Source organism: Vicugna pacos, chromosome 6 (assembly GCF_048564905.1).
Source record: "Vicugna pacos chromosome 6, VicPac4, whole genome shotgun sequence".
Classification (NCBI taxonomy): Eukaryota; Metazoa; Chordata; class Mammalia; order Artiodactyla; family Camelidae; genus Vicugna; species Vicugna pacos.
Window position 1 is genome coordinate 46,357,377 of NC_132992.1, and position 26,464 is coordinate 46,383,840.

The window sequence follows — 26,464 nt, forward strand, 5'->3', positions numbered from 1 at the left end:
TGTTTATCCTTGATGCTGGAGGATAATTGTGCTTCAAACCATGTAGACTGAGAGTACCATAAGGGCGGTTCCCCAAAACAAAGTAAGATATTGTTACTGAAAGAACAGAAATAGACACACCGAATCAGCAAAACCAAACCAATGGTTTCCAATACAGTACAGTTGGGTGCATAGACAATATCCTTTATCCCTGCTATATTTGCTTTTCGACATACAGCAAAAGAACCCAAGTTAAACGTGTTCATTATTTTTATCTAAGCATACATCAAAGTGGCTGGAGTATAGAATCTGTGAATTAATATTAAGTGCTTGCTGAATGAGTGACTAATTAGTTAGGGTAAGTAACTATACTTCTTTTCCAGTTGCTATGTCTTCTTAAAATTTAATAATAGTAGTATGCTAAAATTTAATAATAGTAGTATGTGCTAGTGATCTAAATTAGTATAATTATTATAACCAATATAATAACACTATTGAAATAAAAAGTGTTATATATCTTATGTAAGATGATACCTATATGTTCTTAGAATGTCCTTGACCCATAGTGAGCTGTCAATAAATGTTAGGGGTTACCATTATCTATTATCAACCAAACTAACTTGCACTGGAAGACCCCTGGAACACTACACCTTCATATAGATCTAAAGTTGTATAAGTCCATGGTAGCTTGATAATTGATCGATAGTAAGATAAATGCCTTGAAATGACTAGGGTTTTGTTTCTGATTCTAATGAAATTACTTCCTAATATTGTTTTCAGGGCATTTCTCCAGAGGAAACAGCGTGATGTTTTGCTCTAAATCCATGCAGGATAAACGGTCTGGAGTCATTAGAATATGGTATTATGCACAAACAACTAGACAGGAATTCTATTACAGGTGATTAGTCAACCGTGAATACAGCACCCGGCAGATGGACAGCTCCAACGGACCACAGGAATTATGTGCATTACAGCTGCGGCTCTGGTAAAAACAAAAACATTCTTGACAAACAGCTGCAGTTTCCCTAGGATTCTAGACAAAGGATACCAGTTAATTTTTTTATTGCTACAGCACATGGCATAGGAAGAACTGATTACCTCGAAGAAAGGTTGTATAAAAAAGATTTTACAGTTTGCTGTGTTAATTTTATATTTAAGGGACTTTCCCTATTTACATTTTGATCACCTGTGCTGTGTTATCTGATGTGTACTTTATGTGCCTATAACTCAAAATGAACAATGGTTAAATTGCTCAGGCTGTTACCTAAAGACAGGAGAACGTGATTTACATGAGTGTATAAAAAGACAAAAATTAAAATGCTGAGAAATTGAGATTTTAAATGGTCAATTTCTTATATTCAGTAATTTAATAAAATCAGTTTTTATATTTACTCTTGATTACCAATATTTGCTATTTCAAATGTAAATTCAAGAATCATGTTTAACTTTTCCACCTCCAGCTTCTCTTGTATTTGAATATTGAATTAAGTACTGAAGAATAAACAAGTGCATATTAGAATTATCTTGAAAATTCACAGTACTATGTTTAAATATATACTTTTTGCTAATATCAATATGTCTATTTTGAGAAGATAATAATGCTTTCATTGAGTACAACTTTACTGCACATGAAACTTATTGGCTTTGTTTTTATATGTAGTACTATGTTGTCCCATGCATTTTCTAAAAAGGTTTGTTTTACTTTTATGGGATGATTGTTTTATTTATTTTTTCCTCTAGATTCATCTGTATATATAAAGCTTCTAATAAGTATATTCTCATCTGTAAAACTTAGTTACATTCAGAATGTTTGATGAAGAACATTCTTCCTTATTTCATATAATTTTGAAGTCTGTCATAAGATAAGAAATGACCATTTACATATTTAATTTTATGAAGATCGAAGCCATTATTTGATGGGGAGAAAAGAATAGAAGTATTTCCCTCAGAACACAGTGTAGTAAAGTCTCATTAATTTGTACTGTAATAAATCTCATAAATAATATGAAAATGATTCAAAATTCTAAGTAACAATGAAATGTAAAACAGTGCAATTTAAATATATTTAATTATTTTTGAGTCATATTTCAGTACTTTGTCTTCTCTTTATTCTAAATTAGTGATGTTTTGTGAAACTAAAAAACAAATATGTATTTTGGTAAGTATACATGTTGAACATGTTCATATATATTATTCACTTGAATATTGAAAATATGTATTGAAAATATATATATATCAAATACTGACACTTTCCAACAATCTTAGATGTTGGATATACACAAATGGAAAAGGATATGCTATATTACCTAATGGAATTTATTACTGAAACAAGAAAACAGGTAGTAATAAATAGCACAGAATGAAACAAGAATGAAAATTATTATACTGTGCATGATTAAAACATAGGCGTCCAAAAACAAGGGTAATTAATTTAGCACAGGAATGCCAGTAGGAGTACTCGATCAGTGACTGTTAAAATAAGTAAGTGTACAATGCTTTTTCTGGAAACCATCCTTATATCTCATGCATAGAACATACTGAAGGCATTAGAATATCATATTATGCATATGTTAGTGTGAACATTATACATGTTATATAATGTCCTCTTCATTTGTACCACCACTACACCCTGGTGATAGCCTTATAATTTCACTCACAGTTTAGTATTTGTACGTTTTTGTTTACATGTGTATTTCTTTAGCTAGATTATGATTTTTTTGAATACAAGAAGTAATTCTTATTTATTGTTATATTCTCAGGAGATAATGCCATGCCTGAAATTTATAAATGGCTCCATATTTTCAAAATAATTTAATTGGCATAAAATGCATGAATAACTCTACAAATTTTAGTATTATTATAAACTACTTGGTTTTTTTACCCTCCAGAGTTGTGATATCATTTAACTAAAGGATGAATTAAAGTTAACCAATGACTAGCCTTCCAAAAATGTAGAAAATATCATCATGCTTATACAATGAGCTGATATTTTAACTGTGTTTTACATTTAATTACAAATGAATACTTTTACTACATATGAATACATATGTTAATAAACAATTAGTCAAAATAATTGCTACTGCAGGATATTGTTCTTATGCTTTTAAAAATGTATTTTAGGGTTTCTAGGAGGTTATATTTGGATTTTTGATATCCCATAAACACTTAAACTTTATATTTTCAAAGTTAATATTTGCATTAATTTATCCTACTGGTATTATGGTACTCTTTCTCACATTAGGTTTTTTTCCTTGTTTTAATTTATTAAGTAATGTTAAAATTTTCTCTTTTTATATATATTAAATTTCATAGTCTGTATTCCCTATATTTATATAAATCTACATCTGGTATATTGATGTTGGTCAGAGAATGGATTAAGAATATACTATCCAATAAGGTAGCTACTAGCTGCAGGCAAAGCAATTTAAATTACACAAAACTGAAATTCATTTCCTAGCCCCATTCCAAGTGTCCCACAACTCTGTGTAACATGCGGTTATTCCCATGAGCAGTGCAAATATAGAACATTTTCATTATCATACAAGTTTTATTGGTCAATGGTGATATGGACAGAGATTTAGAGTTAGAATATCTATTGAGATCTAGTTTAGACACTGTATTACTTGAAGTAGGTACTTGTTTATGGACCGAATGTTTGTATCCCCCAGATTTACATGTTGAAGTCCTAACCTCCAATATTTGGGGATGGGGTCTTTAGGAGGTAATTAGGGCTAGATGAGGGTCTTCTGAGGAATTTAGTGCTCTTATAAGAAGAGATACCAGAGAACTTGCTCTCTTTCTCAACCATGTGTGGACACAGTGGAAAAGTGGCCATCTGCAAGGCAGGAAGAGAGCCCTCATCACAACCTGACCCTGCTGACACTCTGATATTGGACTTCCAGGCTCCAAAATTGTGAGAAAAATACATGTCTGTTGTTTAAGCCCAGTCTATGATACTTTGTTTGGGCTCTGGCTGCCATATGACTAATATAGTACTGAACAGCACATATACCAGGTAGTAAAGGAACTTCTCGTGTGAGAAGACAAAGAGGATTTCCAAAGACTATTTCTAAAACTTAGCTTAAAATATACCCAATATGGAAGAAATTGCATGCTGTGTGTATGTTTGTGTTTCTATGTATTTGTGTGTATAACTTTATTAATTCTGGATCTGAAAAAATAAATGTATTTCTTTGTGAAGAGCATGAGAAGTCAGGAAGCATGCTTTCTATAAAGCTCATTAGCTTATGGAAATAATGAAATCTCCTAAGTTACAACAAGCCATTCTGATCTCTTCCTTCATTAATTAACTTGTCAACTCCAGGGGCCATAAATAGTGAGAGGTTGTCCTGGTAACAGTAACAAATATAAGGCAGCCTTTCAAAATGTCATAACGTTTTTTTCCAACCTAACAGCAATCACCAATTTAAGAATATGTTAGTCAATTAATATTTTGATACAACAAATTTGCCAACTAATATTTAATCAAATATGATCATTTCTCAGGGGTGAATTTTATATTTTCATTAAATTTTAAGGCATGCCTTTAGGTTCAAAATATGAACATATATTTTGTTTTGTCTGGACATTCTTCCAAAAAGAATACATTATATTTAATTAAACATTATGAAGAACATGAAAAAGTAAGAGAAATGCAAATATTATAATATGTGAAAAGTTAACATCTTAAATAGAAGCAATACTGTAAAATAGAAAATATTTCTTTCTTCATTTCTCATTAATATGTCCTGGTAATATCTAAATAGAAAAAAATGTAGAAATAATTCTAGTAAATTACAAGGACTTTGGATATTCTAGTATCCAAACAAGGATTTTACAAAGTTCTTGAAGAATGAAAAAATATTTAGAAAAAAATGAATTGTTGAGATTTGTATATTAAATTAAAAATATATAACTTGTGTGTGACCCGCAGTTTGGTCTAAGTTAAAACCAATGACCTTCTCTAACTTGGAGATGCTGCCAATCAGGATGATGTGGATCTTACTTGTAGGAGAAGCAGAAATCAGCAGAACATGATGAACAGTTCAGGATTGGTGGTTTGAGCCACCCTTAAATCTAATTTAGCAAACTCAATTATCCAAAGCCAGTTCTTAGAAACCCATTTGCCAAATAGCCAATTCAATTAACTTACTTGCTACTTTTAATTATTTATAAGGTTTTCTGCAACTCATATTAATTATAAAATGTACCATAATTTGTATTAGTTAACATAATGATTCACTGGGATTCTGGAGGTTTCTGTATTGACCTTACTTTTGCTCCCTCTAAATGTATGGGTATTGATTCCAAAAGACTGGAGATCAAGGGCAGGGAAAGAACTGTTGTCATATATCCAAATTGCCCTATAAATAGTTAACGGTATAATGTTGGTAAATATATAAGTTAGTTAAATTTAGCAGATTGGTTTTATCAAAAGATGAAGCAGTCATTCAGGAAACTGATTCTTTGATAACTGATTGCCAAGTGCCCACAAAGGGCCAGTTTCTAGCTTTGTTGAAATACATGACCAGGTTCCTTAGAGCAAACAATCACCTAAACAGAGAGGGAAAAGCTCAGCAGAGGGCGAGAGGTACTTCAAGTTTACCTTAAAATGGCAAAAACATTTAGCTTGCCTTGATCTTTGTAGCAGAAATTAAATCACTGGGTCTTTTCCTCAAAACCCAACCTTAATATATTCTTTTATTTGCTTAGGAGATTTAAATAAACTTCATCTGTATGAAGAGTAATTGATTTTTTTTCTCCAACAATACTGTTAAATACCAGAAACTTAGCTGGACACATTATCCATCAATCTTATTAGAGGTTTGAAGGGATTCTGCAAGTATTTGTATGTAACAGAAAGGAGAGAAAGGAAATGCAGACACCTCTAAGGAAAGCTTATAAATAGCCTTCATTCAAATATGAGTTTTTAACAAGATAATTAAAATGGCTTATCAATAAGTACTAGAAGAGCTGAAAAATGGCCTGAATTTTATGTAGAAAAGCATGGTTCTGAAATAAATGGACTATATAGACATGAAGAGAATTATGTTCTCAGTAAAATACAAAATAATATTTTCCTTATTAAAAAAGAGAACAGATAATAAAACAGACTGAGATAAAAAGAAGTATTAAAAGATATACTGAACAAAATTAAGTTTACATTTTAGGCAATTTGTGATTGTTACGCTGAAAAAGTAACCACTGAGAAAACATTGAATCTAGAACAATCATGTATTTATCTAACACATGTAAATAATGAGGATAATATATTTTGCATAGGACTTATTCTTAAAGTTCCATGGGTGCATCTCAAAGGAAAATAGACCAAATGGATTGAGTGCTTCAGTATAAAGCACAATTATAACATCATATTAGCAAGTTGCTATTGATTAACTTATCATCGTTGTCCAAATATTCTTTTTAAAAAACTCACAAAATTCTTTAAAAAACAGTAACACTTGACTTAAAGATTGTAGAAGATCAGGGTCCACAGACTTCAAGCACAATGCCCACTACTCTGCAGCTCTTAGAAAGCTGAATGGGGAACACAATAGGGGCCTCTGTATTTAGTAGAATTCTGCCAACCAAGAAGAATGTAAGGAAAAAATCCTTAGGTTTAGATTTTGCTGCAGCATCTCTAGATAGGGTATGTAGGTATTCCAATAATTGATATTCAGGTAGCCTAACTGTTTTTTGTTTCTACAGACTCTACTCTGGGGTTTCGCTCCTTCCTGTGGTCAAGTAGACCTTCTAATGTGTATTCAGAGACAGCAACTCTCAGTATCCAACACAGATAGGATAAAGAAGACATTGTTGGAAAAACATCACATGCTAAGATGTAAAACTGCAACAGCTGGGGCGAAGAAAAGAAGAGTACTAAGCAAGGTTCATGCCGGGCATGGTCTTGTGTGAGGGCACTGCCTTTTATATGTTGCTTCTGGACATGGAGTAAGTGTAGACAGTACTGTTCTTTCCAGTAAACACAAAAAATGAGGCAGCTCTAACTGAAGATGCTACTTCAGTTAATAGTTTCACACAAGATAACTGTGATGTTGGTCTTTGGAAAAAAGCTAGTGTGTATGGCCATTAATTTGCCCTCCACCCTTACTTATATCCAAGTACTTATATCCTACAATATACGTAGGTAAATTCTAAGAGGGTCAGTGAATTTCCATTGACTCTGTCTGTTGGAAGAAGAATCTAAAAGGATACTAGGATACTTTTTCATTGATGAGAAAAAGAGGAGCAAAATTAGAACTATTTTCCTAAAATTTTTAAGGAAAGTCATGACTAAATATGTTAGTAGAGATTGGAAGAAATTTTTGTATTTCATTTTTCTGTATTTCCAATATAATTAAAGCAGTAATGGCCTCTATACAATAGGAATATGGTAAGAGGAAGGATGAAATGTAGAAACTGACTGAAATAAGAAATCCAGAAAACAAAAATCACAAGAGCAAAATTAAAATCTGCTTTGAGAAAATGTTGACAAATAAAAACTGAATCACTGATTGAAAATTTTCTAAAACAAAAAAATTAAGAATACTTTTCAGAATATGAGGAAAAACTGAAGAGTGGCAAAAGTATTATGAAGGATAAAGATAGATTAGTTTAGGAAAAAATATTCAAGTTGAAAAGTTTTCGTAAAGAAAAAGCCAAAATAATTTAAACAAATTTGATAATCAAAGCAAAAATAGAAGAAAATCTTTCTGCACCGGACAATTAGGTTTTCAGGGCTAAACAACAAAATCATACATCTAACCTCAAAAGAATATGTACAACACAAAAGCAGAATCACAATAGCTTCAGAATTTTTACCTACACCATCAGATTTCAGAAGATATTCAAACAGTATCATCAGTGTCTACAATGTTCAGAGTAGAAAGGGTAATGTCCCAAGGATTCTATACCTAAATAAATTTTTGTCTCCGTGAGCAAAGGAAAAACAATGACAGACATACAAGATTTTGGAAATTTACACTATTTCTCCAAGAATAAAAGATTAAACACTTAGCAACATTCTTTACTGAACACATGAATTAACCAAAACAAATTCAAGATTGGAAATACAAATGTCTAAGCAAATATAGTGGAGAATGAGAGCTTTTCTTTGGTTCTCTGTAGTTGGCAGCAAGCAGAACACTGGGGTGAGGTTCTTTGCAGATTATAACCAAAAGGGTCCTTGTTGGTGTTATCTAATGAATCAGGAAAAAACTAAGGCTTCCATGGGCTGCCCATATTCTGTCATTTAAGGCTAATATCCAAGTACGTCCCTTGGGTCCTTTTAACAAAGTCACATCTATGAAGAATGTGTACACATATTGCACATGCAAAACAATTTATAACTTGATTCCAGCTCAACCCAACAACCATCTACAGCTGTACACTTGTCCCTTGATTTCACAATTAAACTATGGGATTATATAGATGACATTCTGATAAACACTTTCATATTGAATATATGCATGCCATGTTTACTTTTGCCTATGAGAGACTATTGGAGTCTGCACAGCAGTGGGTCATATAAATGGCAGATATCATAACTGGAGGAATTTTCATGCTGATAAGAAGCACACATACACATGTTTACACTGATGCCATGATACTTATGGATCTGGCCTTTTCAGCACCAATCACTGGTCTGATGAGTGGCCGTTGCAAATCTGCACCCAAAGAGTGGCAAGATGCTATAGAAAAGAGAGTTTATCTCTCACTTAGGGGATATGATTGACCATCTCTTTATCTTAACTGCAGGGTATTGGTGCTATACCTTACTCTAATAGTGGAAAACAGGGATATCTTTAATAGTTTTATTTATCCAATAATTAAAGCTTTGGCAATAAACAAAATACCTATCACCTACAGTTTTTCTTTTCTCTCCAAAATGAAAACTAGTTGTATATAATATATACAGCAAAATATATCAGTTATTCAAGACTGATCCAAATCAAGGTAACAAAGGCTTTATTTGAATGCCAATGTAATTTCCTTGCAAAGGATGGAACAGCAAGAAATGGAAATTCAGCTTGCATTGCAATAAGGAAAGAGGGACACATAATAAGAAAACATCAGTGGTCTGTCCCTTCTTAACGCAAAGCTTAATTTTCTACAAAAAGATGATAACACATCCTTCTGTCTCCATAATACAGAAAAATATTAAAGCCCCATCTTTGTCCCAGTTAGTAAAATTATCACTTCAAAATGTGAATATTAACAGAGAATTCTGATATATGCAAAAACACTGTTGGTGGGAACTGTGACTTTATGGGCAGTTACCACAATTACCAAGCAATTGTTTGTTGTTTCTTGGAAGATGATTACTTATTAGTTTTGAGGGAGAAAAAAGCCACAATATAGCATTTAGAGACATAGGAGTTGAAATATACATTTTCTGTCAATAAGCTGTGAAAATAAGGAACATTTGCTTTGGGAGATAAATGTGTCTGAGTACCTAACTTCTTGGTACTACTGAAAATGGCATTCTTTGCTATTGGAATCTGCCCAATTGTACATGGGAATAGAGTGCAAAATTAAATGTTAGAACTGTGGGATTTGATCCTAATTCAGAGAATGTTGCTACAATATCTTGAGGTCTTCAAAAGATTCAAATTTGTTTGTACTTAAACCCAGTGAGCTAAGGCCATTTTGTATTCAAAAGAATATCCTCAAAGAGGAAGTTTACCAGGGAGTGTTTGATCCTGGGGATATCTCTGAATCCTTCACATCAGAAGTTTGCCAAAGAACAGATCACAGTTTTCACAGAGTTTATTGATATTCAGACGAAAGTCTCTAGAAGAAACTTTGGACTGAATGTTCAAAGAGACAAATGGCTAATAGCGGAAGAAAGTTGTCCAGTAACACCATTTTATTTCATGTACAAAAGCTCAGGCACCAGCAGGATGAAAAATAAATAAGTGAAGCTTTGGGAAATGACTGGTATAACTACTTTTAAGAGAAAACATACCTGCAATTAGTGAGTTTCTTTCTATGCTAGCACAAGCACTGGCCCTCTGATTGTCTGTGCTCCATGTTTGTAAATTCATGGTTGCTATCCAAAAAAAGAGAAACCGGTAACTCAGATAAAGAGGGTTATTTGATTTGATACAATATGATGCAGGTTTTAGAGAAGACACTGAACACGAGCAGTCTAAAACTGAAAAGAAAAAAAAAATACTAAAGGATGAAGGTAAGTAGATTACATCTAGAAAACTGTCAAGTTTTCAGAATGAGGACAGGATCTTAAGCTTTAATTTTTATGTTTGTACCTCAAAACCAACAATTTAAATGTCATTTCTGTTCAAAAAATAAAATATTAGAGATGGAAAAGTAAAGTTAGAAACCAGAGGATGAGAAAATAGAAGTATACCTTGGGCCAAAGGAACACGAAATACACTAATATGTAGAGACAGGTATAAAAAATTGTATACAGATTATTATCAATCTAAACTAAGATAAAAAAAAGCAAAGAGAATATTTTAAAATATCATAACTGGTAGTAAAAGTAAATATCTAATCAAAATAAATATCTAATCATTAACCCTATTTTAATTTAATGAATCTTGAGTTGTAGGTTACAAAAAATAAAAGAGAAATTAATTATGTCTCATATAAGGGAAAGTCAAATGATATAATTTTGTTCTCTCCTTTGATTATCTATATAAAATAAAAATAAACTATATAAATTTATAAGTAAAAATGATAGCTTACAAATAATCACATTTAAGCAAATATGAAAGAAAATTCAATTCAATCATATAAACATAAAAAAATGGAAATTATCAGAATGCATGATATATGAAATACATTTCCAAATATTTGTTATAGTAATTAAATCAGTTGAATGAGAGAAAATCTTGAGATTAGGTTGAAACAATAAATTCCAACTAAATGTTTCTTACTGTTGTTTTACTTATAAGTAGAATAATTAAAAATAAAATATGACAAAATGTGTCAAGTGAATTTATCCCCAAATTAAACAACAGAAACAATAATATTTGCAAACAAAAAATAATCCAAGGCAGAAAACTGTGTTGTATATCATTCCAAATACATAACAATTCCATGGAACCTGATGTACATCACTCCCCCAAAGCATTTTTCTTAATTTTTCATTGATCTGAAATTCTCTTGCCCTGGCAACAACTGATTGATGAACATCTATTATTCACTACAATTCAGTTCAAGAATCATCTTCTCTACAGCCTCTTTCAAATAATGCAGCCCATCACTGCCAAATCTTCTGGACTTCCCAGCAACAAACTGGAACTGTTCTGTCTCATATCTTCTTCATACACATTTATTTATTTAAGTTATTATCACTCTGTACTATATTCCTCTACCAGCTTATCCAAATAAATTGTAAGTTCCTTAAAGTTCAGATTCTATGTATTATTCATCTTTGTGGAAGAGATGAGCCAGTCATTCACAAAGCCTATACTTCCTGGCCACACAACAGGACAATATTTCTCAGCCTTCCTTGTAACGGAGTGTAGCTCTAAGCTCTGACCAATGGGGTGTGGGTAGAAGTGATAGACACTTTGAGGACTTTCTCACTTGTCATCCTCTGAGCTGTTTTCCCGTGCCCTGGCTTGATGCATATGACAATGGTGACTTGACTGCTGGGAGAAGGTGGGATTCCTAGATCACCATGGTAAGAGAGGTGCTTCCTGTACATCAGAAACATAGCTTTGGAGTTCTCACTAGGGAAATATTAAAACAAACTTCTCCTGCAGCAGCTACTGGGATTTTATAGTTGACCTCACAGTGTCTAGTGTTACACAATATGATGCTGTTCTTGTATCCTCAACACCTGGCACTTATAATGTCTTAATAATATTGCTGAGTGAATAAGTAGCAAGTCTTTAACTATCCTTTGTTCAAAGTAATAACTTATACGTCTTGTGAACCAAAAACATCTTTTTTCAAGCGTCCAACTTATCCCTTCTTTCCTAATAATCTGAAATTTGGTGAATAACAATTTACTACAGCATTCAGAATCCCACAAATATTTTGGCTTTAATATTTTCATTAAATCTGGAGAAATAAGTGAGTTTAAGGAGTTAAATTGCAGAGTAATCTAATTTTCTTAAGATTTTTTTTATAAAATTAGAATATTAATTTTATTAATAATACATACTCCAAGTTATAAATCTTTATTAAAAATTAATTCAATTAAGAAACTAAATAAAAATCCTGCCTTTTGAAGCTAGGATAAGTTGTCCTTGACTTGGAAGAACATTTATTAAGTTTTTATAGTCGTTACAATTCCTTAAGTTGTTAGAGAATATATGAAGTCATTGCCATATCCAAACTGCTTTCCAAAATGCTGTATCTGTATTACTTTGCTAATATTTCATTGTCAAAGTGCAATCAAATATTTTAAAATAAATTTATTCAATGCAACACATGTGTTTTTAGAAACCATGTTGATTGTAGTATCTATGACATATATAAAAATAGAATATACAAAAATTTATGTATTAATTATCCTTGTAATATAGTATCTAATATCAAGATGACTTATTTATATTAAAAGATTATACTAGCAACTGTCTAACCCATATCAACTTCCAATTTTGATTATCTGAATCATACTCTTTGAGATCTGATGGTGAAGTTAAGAAAATGGAGATGAATATAAAATAATGGATCATCAGAAATGGTGGGTTTGCAAGAGTATACAGGGAATAAAAGGAGAACTATAAGAGATATCTGAGGCAGAAAATATGATTGCCTGGTCAAGAGTCAGGAGGGCTGATACAAAGGCACAGAATAGAGGCTTTACAAAGGAGTAAGACTACTTTGACTCATGAGGCTGAAGGAAATGTATGTAGATACAGAATTATTTTAGTGCTGAAATAGTGAATAGGTCTTTCATTTTAGTTAAGTAGGAAATAATTTTGTTTAGAGACAAGTTTAGAAAAAGGGAAACCAGTTGGGAATTTGTTAATACAAAGGCAGAAAGGCATGCTGTTTACAGTAAATTCCAAGAGAGAATGGGGACCATGTGGCTGTCTGCAGACAAAATCTGGATTAGACCAAAAAGAAGTGACTGAATTCAAACTAATGATGCAACAATATCATTTTGGGGGTGGTATATAGAAAAATCTTACTTAATAAGATATTTTATTGAATTAGTGAAAGATAGAGCAGGTGATATTTTTAAAAATATGTTTCAATTAATTTAAATATTTTCTATCTTGAGAAATAACCATAAGCATGTTTGGTATATTCAGAATTTTCATAGTATGACCACATAGGATTGATTGATCAATGGTATTCTTTGTTATCTAACAAGAGGATATGAGCTGAACACTGATGGTATTTTATTATTTAAGAGGAAAGGATATTTACATTCACATACAAAAGTGAAGTGCAATAATGAATCATTACTTCCACTCTAAACCTGACAGAGGATTTTAGTCAACACATATATAGTAAAAACTGTCTCACACACACAAAAAAACCCAAATAGGAAAAGTTGAATCAGCATTGTGACGGTAATCTTTAAAATGTTAAGCAGGTCCTAGCAAGAGAAATTGTATTCCTTATCAGAAGCAGCTGTAGCTAAAGAGAATCACCACTGAAACTCAGACCAATGGCCTAATTTATGATGTGATTCTGTGTTTACTATGTCTATGGGGAGGCAGAGCCTCTAAACTTCAGTTACAACTATGTTAAAGGAAAACATTACCAATATATAAAGCCATTATAGCGGAATTACAGATAGGAGATAAATAGCATCTCCCCCTCAAAAAAAAAAAAATCATTGGAAGTTGCTATTCCTGAGAAGAGAGGAAGTTGGTCAGTGAGGGACAAAATAGGTAGAAAAAGAGATGCGGCTGACATATTTTTAATAGTGTAATAACAGATATAAGCAGAGAGTATGCCTAGAAGATTGTATGGTTTGAATTACCTGTTGCCCCCTTCCCTGGACCACTGACATCAAGGTTAGCTGTGACTTGCTTTATACAATAAAAGTGACCTGAAATGATGTGTGAGAGCCATCACAAGGTTCTGCTGTGAAGATGATGTGTGGCAGAGAATCAGTATGGAGCATAAGCAAGAAATAACATTTCCTCTTCAAGCCACTGAGATTTGGAGGTTATTTATTATAGCAACATAATTTAGCCTATGCAATACCGTGTATCAGTTTTTGCTAAACAGTACTGAAGACTCCATATAGCGCTACAGCTCACCTTACGAATAGAGGAACCTCAGAGAAAATATTCATCAGTGCACTTGGACAAATACCCTTTCTTATCAAAATCATAAAGAGGCTCCCAGGGAAGCACTTTTTACAGAATGAAAGGAAATAAATGCCTTTGTAAATGAAACTCAAACAACGTGGTCCTTAAGGGAGGGCAAAGAAGGAAATCACACTATGATAGGTGACAAATGGCAATGGATATACAGAACGGGAGGGAGCAATAATTCGATGATTTTTATAAATCCAGAGTATGTTCCTATCTGTGATTCGTTTATCAATGGAATCTATATTTAGTTGTATTCTTTCTTGCTCTGTATGACCTTTCAAGAACACAAAATATTTAACTGCTCTTAACCCATAAGTGAATGAATGATCGTTAAAGCTGGTTTCCATCTTAAAATCCAACTTTAACGTTTCAGATCCATATAATCAACCACGAAATGTCTCTACATGATAGTCCATGTGCACATTCCCAACCTTCATCTGGTTTAAGAGTAATAGTTTTCTTTACTACATAGACCAAAAACTCGGGAGCTATTCTAGAGTCTTCACTCATTCAATTAATGGTTAATAAATTCACTCGATTCTATTTCTTCAACCTTCCTTTTCTTAGAGGCCCTCTTGCTTGTACGCCTCATTATTTATCTTGCATTACTCCTAGAATGCTGCAGTCATATCATATTTTCTTTCCCTTCTGTCTCACTACAAGCACATTAGCCCTCAACATTATCATCTTAGGAGCTATCAAAGATATAAATTTGACCGTATAAGTGCTTCTTCTGTTTTTTTAAACTCTTCAGTGAATCTCCACTTGCTAAAATAATAATAATAATAATAATAATAATAATAATAATAAAACTTTGTAGCACATAATTCCAGGTTCTTCACAATCTTCTCTAGTTTCTTCTCTGAAATAATTTTCTACCACTTCCTTAATTCAACCTGCACACTAATCTTATTAACTGTTTTCACTTGCAAAATATACCTTCATCGTAAAACACACATGTAGGTATGTTAGAAACATGGTAAATGGATACTCAAATACACTAAAAATGGTTTTTACTCCGTATTTATCCAATACAGCTTTTCACCTAAAATGTTCAGCAAAGCTGTTTCAATTATTTCTTTGCATGCCATTGATGTATATGGTGTCCGGACAAAAAAGGTTAAGTATTGATAGTAACTGAGACCATGCAAAATCATCTCAACCACAAATAATCAATCCATTTTCATTGCACATCCAAGCAGAGGAGTACACTTTTATACGGTGTCCATACAGACACAAACACAAAGTTGCTGTTATTTGATAGTGTTACGGAATATGTTGTTTTTAAGGCAGACTTCGCTTGTATCTGATTCGGAGAATTAATTTAAACTGACAAAATATTTTTTAATGGATCATTCAAGTTGTACTCAAATAAAAAAATTAGGGCAAGTAGTTTATGTGCCTCAAGCTTAAGAAATAGCTCCCTGTTCTCACTGTTTGTCACAACAGGGGGCTTCAATGGATGAATGGGTTTGAGATCACATTAAATGCCTGCAGCTTATCCAGATGCTAGAATAAAAATGTAGAAAACAATATACCCTTGTGGAAATCAGCCCTTTACAAGTCTAGGTGCAAAATCCACTGCAGTGTATTAAAAAGTGCATGCCCACTAGGCAAAACACAGATACCTCACTCTTCTTAATCATAATTTCAGTCATCCTAAGAGTAGGATCAAGTCAGAATTCAGAAAACAGTAAAGGGAAACAAATGAATGCACTTGATCATTTTTCAGTCTTCTGATTTCTGACACATATAGTGGAGATAAATGCAATTCTTACTTTTCTACACACATTAACACTGAAAGCAAGTGATTATATTAGTTTTATCTGTTACAAAAAATATAAGAAATATTTAAAGCTTCCCAAAGTCAGAGTACCTCTTGTAATATACATTATATTAATAAAACATTTTTTAAAGAGTTGAATACCATCTTTTATGACATGTAAAGCTAAATCTTCCTGGTTTCCAACATTTCCTGGATATATATTTAGGGGAAATAGTTTATATTTGACATTCTTAATAATTCCAAGCACAATTAAATTTATTTTTCACTTTTCCCTTGCCATTAACGAAGCTATGCCCAGGTGACAGAAATGAGTTTCATACATATCTATGAAAATCATACTATGGAGAATAACTGTTTCATTGAGCACTATCACAGACACAAACAAATTATTTTTTTCATAACTGTACTAATGCTTCCCCTCTGTTCAGTTGAATAATGAAGTTTATGGGGCAATACCTTACTGTCATTTGAGATTATCTCAGTTTGCAGAGAGGCTGCTGGCTCTCTGAATCCTCAGATAGAATCCTCAGATTGAGCGTGCTAATAGTGAAGAGAGCAAGAAAGAGAAAAGAAAGGCAATGAATCAATCAAAAAAGGGGGTGTGGGGGGGGGGAGTCTGTGTAGCCCACATAGACAGGAGTGGAAAGGAAAGGTAAAAGTTACATCAAGACGTTTCTGTAGAGGACAGTTTGCACTATTTTCTTTCAGGGTTCTTTTTCCTCATTTTATTCTATAACCTACTAAAACCTGAGTTTTCTCCTCACCAAATCCCTTCTTATTGTTTAAAATTGTAGTGCTTAAGCACAAAATTTCTCATATTCCCACCCCTCCTACAAACTGACTTACATCCACATCCATCTACATTCATTATTCTAATCTCCTGCTCATACAGTATTTTTATAGCTTCCTATAGAGTTCAACAGCTTAACCTCTCAGTCTCAGTTCTTTCTCTTAAAACTAGTAGTATATGTTCATGTTTCTAAAGAAAAAGTAGATTAAAAAGTGGAAGTCTCAGAATTTCTTTTGCCTCAAATGAAACAAAGTTAGTTTTTATAAAAAGACTAAAAAGATATAGAAAAATGTCTATACCAACAGCTACCAAGTCAAAAAAAAGGAAGAAAGAAAAAAGGAAAAAAAATGTTAAGAAATTATTTAACTTCAAAAGCTGGAGATAAAAGAACTGTGGAAACAGTATGAGATTGGCACAGAGCACATGCACGGACTCCCCAGAATTCATGTTGTTGAGATGACTAAATCCACAAAGTTTCAAAATACGCCAAGATTTTCAGATAAACAATTAAATGGAAGTACATGTATGTTTGGACTATTGAAACTGGCTGCTGGGGCGAAACAGCAAACTCGGGAGAAGCAAATATTGAGTTTGATTCTCCACAAAGGAAATGAAATCTCCTTGGCAAAACAATCACACCATGAAAGTACGGCACATAAACCTGTGTCATCCACTGTTGTGTGAAAAATCATTAACCTACTAAGACAGGAGAGTGGAGTTCGGGTGTTGCAACATTGCCTGAACACAACATCTCTACAAGCTCTCCAATCTTACCGTTTCCTTTAGCTACAGAAATGTCGGAGAACACAAAATTCCTAGCCCTCACAATGTACTTGTGGGGAAAATTAAAATGGTCTGAGACACAATGGAAATAGAATCAAATGATTATGAAAATTATTTGATTGGCAGAAACACTCAAGTATGAGCAAGTTGAAAAGATACAAAGTAGAAAATATTTAAAACACTGCAGCATGGAAGAAAAGGAGAAACACAGTACATTACCACCTACACAAACAAAACAAAACAAAAAAGCCCACAAAACCATTATAAGAGGAAAATTTAAGGAACCCAAGAAAGTACTGTAGATCAATGAAATAAAAGCATAAGATCTTCAAGATGAGATGGTAAAACAACAACAACAACAACAACAAGTCAAATTCCAAACTTGAGAAAACATGTTGAGAACCTAGGAAATATCACTAAAGACTTAATAAACTGATTAGACATAGCAAATACCAGTACAACAGAACCGAAAACAGAATTATTGTCAAAAGGGCTTCAAAAAGCAAAATGAACACTGATGAAAAACAACAAATTGATGAAGCAGTTACGCATAAAGAAATATTCATGGAAGACAAAGGAAAATCAAGATAAAATGTAACCTGTATTGCTGAAGCAGAAAAGTCACAGATGGTAAAGAAGAATTAGTCAACAGTATACTCCAAAGGAATTTCTATTAAATTGGGGTTATTTAAAATGGAGTTTTGATAATATGAAGCACTCTGCTCCAGGGACATTTGATACAAAATGTTCGGCACACGATATGTTGTACATAAGGTATTGTTCCTCGACTACAAAGAAATCAGTAAGCAAAACAGAAAAAAAAAAAAGATCCCTTATTTCACAGATCTTTAATTCTCTTGGAAATATGGCATGAAACATGCCAAGTCAGTTAACAGTCAATTCTAGATGGACTGAGTAAGATATTTTCTGTGTTCTTCTTTAGACTTCTCTGTATTTCTAGTTTTCAGAAACAAAACAAAACAAAACAAAACAAAATCCATTCACTTTCACTAACTCCCTTATCACCCAAACTTTTGTTTCTCCCAAGAGATACTTTTCTATTTACTGTAAATATGCTGAAACAAGTTATTAAATATTTACATAGAATTTTCAAAACTTTATGGAGAGGGAAGATGGTACCTCAAAAAATGTATAATTTTTAAAAATAATTACAAGAATAAATTGTAGAGTAACACAACTACTATCCGGCTATAGATACAGAAAAGAGGCAGCATTAGAACTTGGATGTGGCGTCAGAGAGATTCTGGTTCAAATCCAGACTGTGCTGCCCAATATCTGGATGATCTTAAAAAATTCACTTCAGCATCTCACACTTTGGTTTCTCTAACTACACAATTTGGATAACAATGTCTATCTTATAACTTGAGTGTGATACAAATATGCACTAGGTTTCATATTCTTCCTATAATGATTACCAGGATACAAGTTACTTCTTAATGCTATTTTCATTTCCCATACGCTGCTCTTTTGTTTTATAAGTCAAAAGCACATCTGGAAAATTATTTAGACAACAGTGGTGCTCAGTACTGCATACACATTAGAATCACTAGGGAAGCTTTTTAAAAATACAGATGCCTGAATCCCATCACTGGGGATTCTTATATAATGGGTCTTGGGAGGGAATGAAGCCTCATTTTTTTTTTAATCTCCCCAGGTGATTCTTATGTGCAGCCAGGTTTGAGACCTACTTATTTAGAAACACTTCAAACGTTATCGTCTGATGAGATTATTTTTAATTCCCTTAAATCCTTTCATTTACATTTTGTTGGGTTGTATCTGCCCTATAAAATATCTGTTATCAATCAAACGCAGATCCTTGTGAATTTTACCTGCTAAGTATTTCTCAAGGTTATCTCCTACTCACTTTCCCTTGTATTAGTAGTCTGGCCTTCATCATCTTCCCCTGGGTTGTTAGGTTCCTGACTGCTTGCTCTCTCTCTCCATGATTGCTCCTCTCTTTTTTTTTTCTTTCCAGGACAGCCATGGAATCTCACCCATCTCCTGTCTTGTCAGTGCTTACTTATCATGTGATATGCAGCACAGGCTCTGTGCCCTGTCCTTCAAAGTCCTCCACCACTTTTCGCCTGCTCCACCATCATCTCTTGTCACTTCCACGACACAGTCTGTGTTCAAGAACCATCAAACGGACTGTAGACATGAAATGCTGTGTATCTCTGCTTACGCCCTTCTGCTTCTTCTCCTTGAAATGCCTTTACTTTTTTTTCTCTTTTCTGAGATCATCCTTGGAGATTTCTCAGAAATTCATCTTCCTGAAAGACCCCAAAGCTCCTTGTTCCAGGCAAAGTACAACTGTCCTATACTCAGAGCTCTCATTGCATTTATCACTCTATCAAAACCACTCTATTGAGAGTTCCTCAGTGATGGCATTATGTCTATATTCTCTCTGTATCCCTCCAAATTAGCATTTCACTTGTGGCGATCAGTAAATATGATTGGATTACATTGGTCCAAGGAACAGAAAAATATATCACTAGAGATTTTGTGCTTTCTGGAGTACAAAAATTTCTCACTGGACATGGTAATTAAGAACATATTTACTGAGCTTTTAAGAATCTTTAGCGTTACTGATGGCTAAAACTAACTTTAGGATTACCACATACAGTGGTGGGAATATTGTGCGATACATTCTATGGGGTCATGATTTGTGTCTTGTTATATATGGAATAAATTAATGGGATCCCATCCCCTTGGACTGTGCAGGTCATACATGGTGTCCTAGACGCTAACTCTAATCGAATATTCTAATACCTCGGAACAATAACTTTTAAAATTATATTTCATTATGCTTAAAAATTAATAAAAAATACTGATCTCAAATTAAGACAAAATTTTTAAAAATTAGTAGAACTGAGTATCATTTTTTAAATGTTGTATTCCTTAAATCTTTTTCAAAACAATGAGATTTCACCAAGAAGCCTTGCTTAAAAATGTGTCACTTTTTTTAAAAAAGTAGTCTTCTATGTTTAAAATGTATTGTTTAATTATTTTATTTTATTATTATTTTACTCATAGGAAATAAATTTTTAAGGTGACAAGTTATCTGAAAGTGAAAATTGAAAATTAATTAGATTTGAGGAACCATTTTGTCATTTTACCAGCTTCTTCCTACAGTTTGATTATTCTCTAAGGGAATCTTAGGATTTCCACCACATTTGTAGACCAGATGAACAGTAAAAGTGAACTTTACCTCAGTAAGTACACTTATGACTAAGATATTAAAGAAAGACCACTTGAATCTGCATCTGACTCATTATCTATTCTAATGGGGTAATTTGATATCTGAACTAAGATGTAGGAACAAAGCTTTTATTATGTGTAATAGGTTAGAATAAAAGCTTATATGCCTCAAAATAGAAAAAAATCAAATAAATCATGATGCATGCTTACTATGAAATATATGCTTTCATTAAAATGTTTTTTATCAAAAAAAACCCCAAAATTCTACCCTGGACCATTTTCACACAATGAATCTGCCCTGAATCAAATTCATTTTTAAATTGATTTTTAAAAGACACTGCATACATCAAATTCTAAATTCTAGAATGTACCTTTTGTCATATTTAGAGGGGAAAAGAGGGGAAAAGAAAATAAAAACTTGCTTCAGCTACTAAAAAAATGTTGTTTATCAAAAGATGGAAGACATTCAAAACAACATAAAATGCCTTTGATATAACATTAAGTAAGAAAAAACAAGGCACAAAACTGTATATCATATATGATCTAAAATGTGTGATAATATATGCATTAAAAAAAGAAAATAATAATAATGTTATGTAGTGATTATCTCTCTCAGGTAATTATGAATGATTTATTTTGCCTTTACCTGGAATTGCTCTGCATTTTCTTTTTTTTTTTGCTATAAATTACTTTTATAATAAAAAATTCTAAATAAATTAATTCAGATTACAACAGATAATGACAAACAGAAATATGCTCAAACTTTTATGTTTGAAATTATTTTATGGTGTTTTTGAGAGGGGAGATTATATATACGAATAATGCATTTCAAACATTAGCTCATTTAACCCTAAAAACAGTCCTACTGAGGCAATTTCTATTATCATCCCTGTTTCACAGATGGGGAAACTGAGGCACAAGACACCAAGTAACTAACCTATCCAAGTACATATGTTCTTGGTGATGGAGCTGAGATACTAGAGTACTATGTTATACTCCCATTTACAATGACTATATAAATTGTATCTGCTTTTTAAAATTGACTGGTTGATTGTAAGTTATTAAACAAAACAGGCTTTACTCAAAAGACAAATTAGCATAAATAAAACCAACCAACCCCAAATAAAATTATTCTGTTATTTTCATTTATAGTATCCAAACCTAACAAGCCATTTTACTTTAATAAACTCGAGGACCAAGGCTTCTCAAGAAGCACTTTCACACACTGTATAGTCATGTCATTTGGCCCTAAAATGTTTAAAGACTTATTTGACTGTTTAGATTCCCTTAAAATGCTGCAGATTATTAATTATCATAGTTTGCATTTTGCAGAGTCTATGGAGAGAATTTACATTGGCCTCGTAAGCAATTTCTGATGGAAGACACACTTTGCAGAGAGACTGCTGAACTTGAGTTATAAATGATAAGTCCTTTTTTATCACAGCTGTTTCAATTTAATCACTCAGCATGGATAACCATGTACTGAAATGCACCTCTCCTCTGTGGGTATTACTAAGCGTCATTGTTGGGAGATGTTTGGATTTGTTACTTTGCAGCTGCCAGAAATGCCTGGTTATATATTGCTTAAACATGAGTTTCCTAGAACATGAATAAACAGTGTTTTTGATAACAATAGCTACCACTCTCACAAGAAAGTGGCCTGTAATTTAGCAAGTTTTCAACTGAAAATATAAAGAAACTATGCTAAATAAGCCCCATGCCAGAACAGATGTTCTGCTTGGTTTTCAAAAAGTTTACATAATTAAAGTGACGTAAAGTTTTCAATAAACATATTTCCATAAACATGGATTATTTTCATTCTTGACAGCAAACATTTACTTTGCCTTGGTATGTCCTGCAAATTCTGCCAGATATTATAAGGCAGAGACACAGTCCCTGTTCTCAAAATTGTGTTCGGGGCAGGATAAACCCTGGAGAAAAATCAGATGACCAGATAGCTGGATGAATAGGTAGGAAAGTGACAGCAATAGCTAGATAAACAGATAGATAGCATAGGAATTTGGAATCTGAAATCTCTCTTGACTCCTCTCTTGACAAAGGTAACTTTCTTACCTTCACAAATTCTGTAATTACACATTTGTAAAATCAGGTTAAATGGGAATTAAATAAATTAAAATATGTAAAACATGCCACAATAAACAATAACTATATGGTAAATATCATTATTGTAGGAAATGAAGGGCAACAGATTTGGATTTACTGTTGTAATCACTGGGTCTTGGTTAATTACTAACTTTGTGCAAGCTTATGATAAATATGTTTTAGAAGGATGATAATAAAACAATTGCTTCAGGAAATCGAGAGCACTAATAAGGGCTAAACCCTCAAAGAAAACTTTTCCAACAGAATATAAGTTGAGCTGTACATAGGGAAACATTCTAGGAATTATATAATTATTAAGAAAATAAAAAGGGCAATCCAAAAAAAAAAAAAAAGGCAATTTTGGAAGCAGCCATACAAAGGTTGAAATCTGAACAACTGAAAATGCAAGCTTACTTGTATAGGAAGTGTGTATAGAAATTAAATTTGAGAAATACATAGAGTGATCACATTATAAAGATTCTTATAAGTTAACATATGGTCCTCCAGGTTCACCCATGTTGTTGCAAATGGCAGCATTTCCATCATTTTACAGTTGAATTATATTCCATATACACTATATTTTTTAATCCATTCATCCAGGATGGACAGTTGGGTTGCTTCCATTTCTTGGTTATTGTGAATAATGCTGCAGTGAGCATGGGAGAGCAAGTATCTCTTCAAGATGCTGATTTCACTTCCTTCATATATATTTCTAGAAATGGAATTACTGAATCATACGGTAGTTCTATTTTTAATTTTTTGAGGAACCTCCATACTGTTTTCCATAATGGCTGTACTAATTAACATTCCCACCAGTAGTGTACAAGGATTCCTTTCTCTCCATATCCTTGCCAACATTTATTATCTCTTGTCTTTTTGATAACAGCCAACCCAAATTGTGTGAAGTGATATCACTGCGGTTTTGATTTGCATTTTCCTGAGGATCAGTGGTGTTGGGCATCTTTTCATGTATCAGTAGGTTATTTATATGTCTTCCTTAGAAAAATGCCTATTCAGGTCCTTTGCTTATTTATAATCTAGTTATTCTTTTTTTTTTTTTTGCTATTAAGTTGTATAAGTTCCTTATAATTAACTCCTTATTATACACATGGTTTGCAAAAATTTTCTCCCATTTTGTAGGTTGCCCTTTCATTTTTTATTATTTTCTTTGCTACAGAAAAACTTTTTAGTTAATGGATGAACTTGGAAGGCATTATGCTAAGTGAAGTCAAGTCAGGCTCAAAGAAAAACAAATACTGTAGGATACCACTTCCATGAGGAATCTTAAAAAAAAAAAAAAAGCCAAAATGATAGTTGCCAGGGGCTGAGGGTGGGGTGAGGAAAAAGGAGACATACTGATCAAAGAGCAAAACTTTTATTTATAAGATGAATAAATTTTGAGGATCCAATGTATAGCATGGCAATTATAGTTAATAATATGCATGGTATATTTGAAATTCACTGAGTAGAATTTAAGAGATTTTCATAAGAGATAAGTTTATGAGGTGATGGATGTATCAAATAACTCGATGGTGGTAATTATTTCACAATGTATATGTATATCAAATCATTACATTGTATATTTTAAATATATATGAATTTATTTGTCAATTACATCTCAATAAAAAAGCAACATAAAAAAGAAAATAACACTACATACCAATAAAATAAGAAGTCATTAAAGTTCTGTGAATGGACAGATAATGTGTATAAAACAGTATTTGAAAAGTACAAAATAAGCAAACAGAAAATAACAGAATCCACGAAAAACTATGGAAGAAAAAAAAAATTATCCTGAACATGCAGAGAACAGCTGTATCTTTAAAAGTCAGTCTTTTGATAGACTGAAACAGTTCAAATATAGAGGTAGTCCTCAATGAAATTTAGAGATTTTTTTTTTCTAAAGATGGCTAAAAATTAGAAGTTAGAATAATAAAATGCAAGCAAAAGTGGCAAGATAAAAGGAGAAAAGTCAAAGGGAAAGGTCTATAAAAAAAAACCCTGTAATTCCCTAGAAAAATTAAAGAAACATTAAATTCTATAAATTAAATAACTGATCAATTAAATAACAAAAACATTTCATAAATGTTCACAGAATTAGGAAAAGCAAAAAGATAAAAAAACAATGAATAAAAGGGAACCCTCCTACGCTGTTCGTGGGAATGTAGTTTTATGCAGCCATTGTGGAAAACAGTATGGAGATTCCTCAAAAGACTAAAAATAGACTTACCTTATGATCCAGCAATCCCATTCTTCATCATATATGTGGAGGGAACTCAAATTCAAAAAGATAACATGTTCCCCAATGTTCACAGTAGCAATGTATACAATAGCCAAGATAAGGAAGCAACCTAAATGTCCATCAATAGATGACTGGATAAAGAAGTTGTGGTATATTTATACAACAGAATACTACTCAGCCATAAAACAGGATAAAATAATGTCATTTGCCGCAACATAGATGGGCCTGGAGGTTATCGTTCAAAGTGAAGTAAGCCAGAAAGAGAAAGAAAAATACCATATGATATCACTCATATATGGAATCCAAAAAAAGAAAAAAAGAGGACACTAATGAACTCATCTACAAAACAGAAATAGACTCAGACATAGTAAACAATCTTATGCTTACCAGGGAGAAAGAGGGTGGGAAGGGATAAATTGAGAGTTCAAGATTTCCAGATACTAACTACTATATATAAAAATAGATTAAAAAAACAAGTTCTTCTGTATAGCACAGGGAACTATATTCAATATCTTGTAGTAACCTATAATGAAAAATAATATGAAAAAGAATATATGTATTTATGTGTAAGACTGAAACATTATGCTGTACACCAGAAATTGACACAACATTGTAACCTGACCATACTTCAATTTAAAAAAAAGAGAGAAGACCCCCCAAAATAAAGATTTTGATAAGGACAAAGAATGAACCAAAATGAGAAATAGCCCTATATCGTAAGATTCTAAAAAGAAAGAAAGAGGATCAGGAAAACTAACCAAGAGATTCAGAAATAAAAGTTGAGATTAATATTTATATATCTAATTATAGATCTATAGAGCTAATATTTTATAGATCTAAGTTTTATTGGCTCAAAGTCCCATCAAACCTCTCCATATTGTTTATGTCTGCTTTTATACCAAAACACTAGATTTAAGTAGTTGCCACAAGGATCACGTGACACATGAAGCCAAACTATTTCCTCTCTGATCTTTTAAAGGAAAAGTTTGCAATCCCTGATACACACCAGATCAAATCTGATAAATACTAGCTGCTTCTCATTATAGTTACCTTATTTTTATTTGAAATATTTTTCAATTGTGTCTGGCTCACTTGAAAATAAAAAATACATATCAGTATTCTAAGTAAGAAAGGAATAGCTGCTTCAACAAAATCATTTAAAAAATTGCAATAACTTCAACAATTTAGACATTTATTACTTGTTACACACCAAAATCAAGGTGAAAGTTCATACTAGTGTAAAATTTATTTTTAAAGCAATTTGAGAATAGGCAGTAAGAAATGTTTGTCCTTTCAACAAAGGA

General features: G+C 32.5%; 1 long non-coding RNA gene and 1 pseudogene across 2 annotated transcripts in view; one reads left to right on the forward strand and one right to left on the reverse strand.

The window, feature by feature from the left end:
- Positions 1–26,464, reverse strand: part of LOC116280954 (uncharacterized) — a 205,990-nt gene that overhangs the window by 73,636 nt on the left and 105,890 nt on the right. The gene's annotated exons all lie outside the window — the stretch shown is intronic.
- Positions 6,872–10,084, forward strand: LOC116280852 (WD repeat-containing protein 75 pseudogene; annotated as a pseudogene).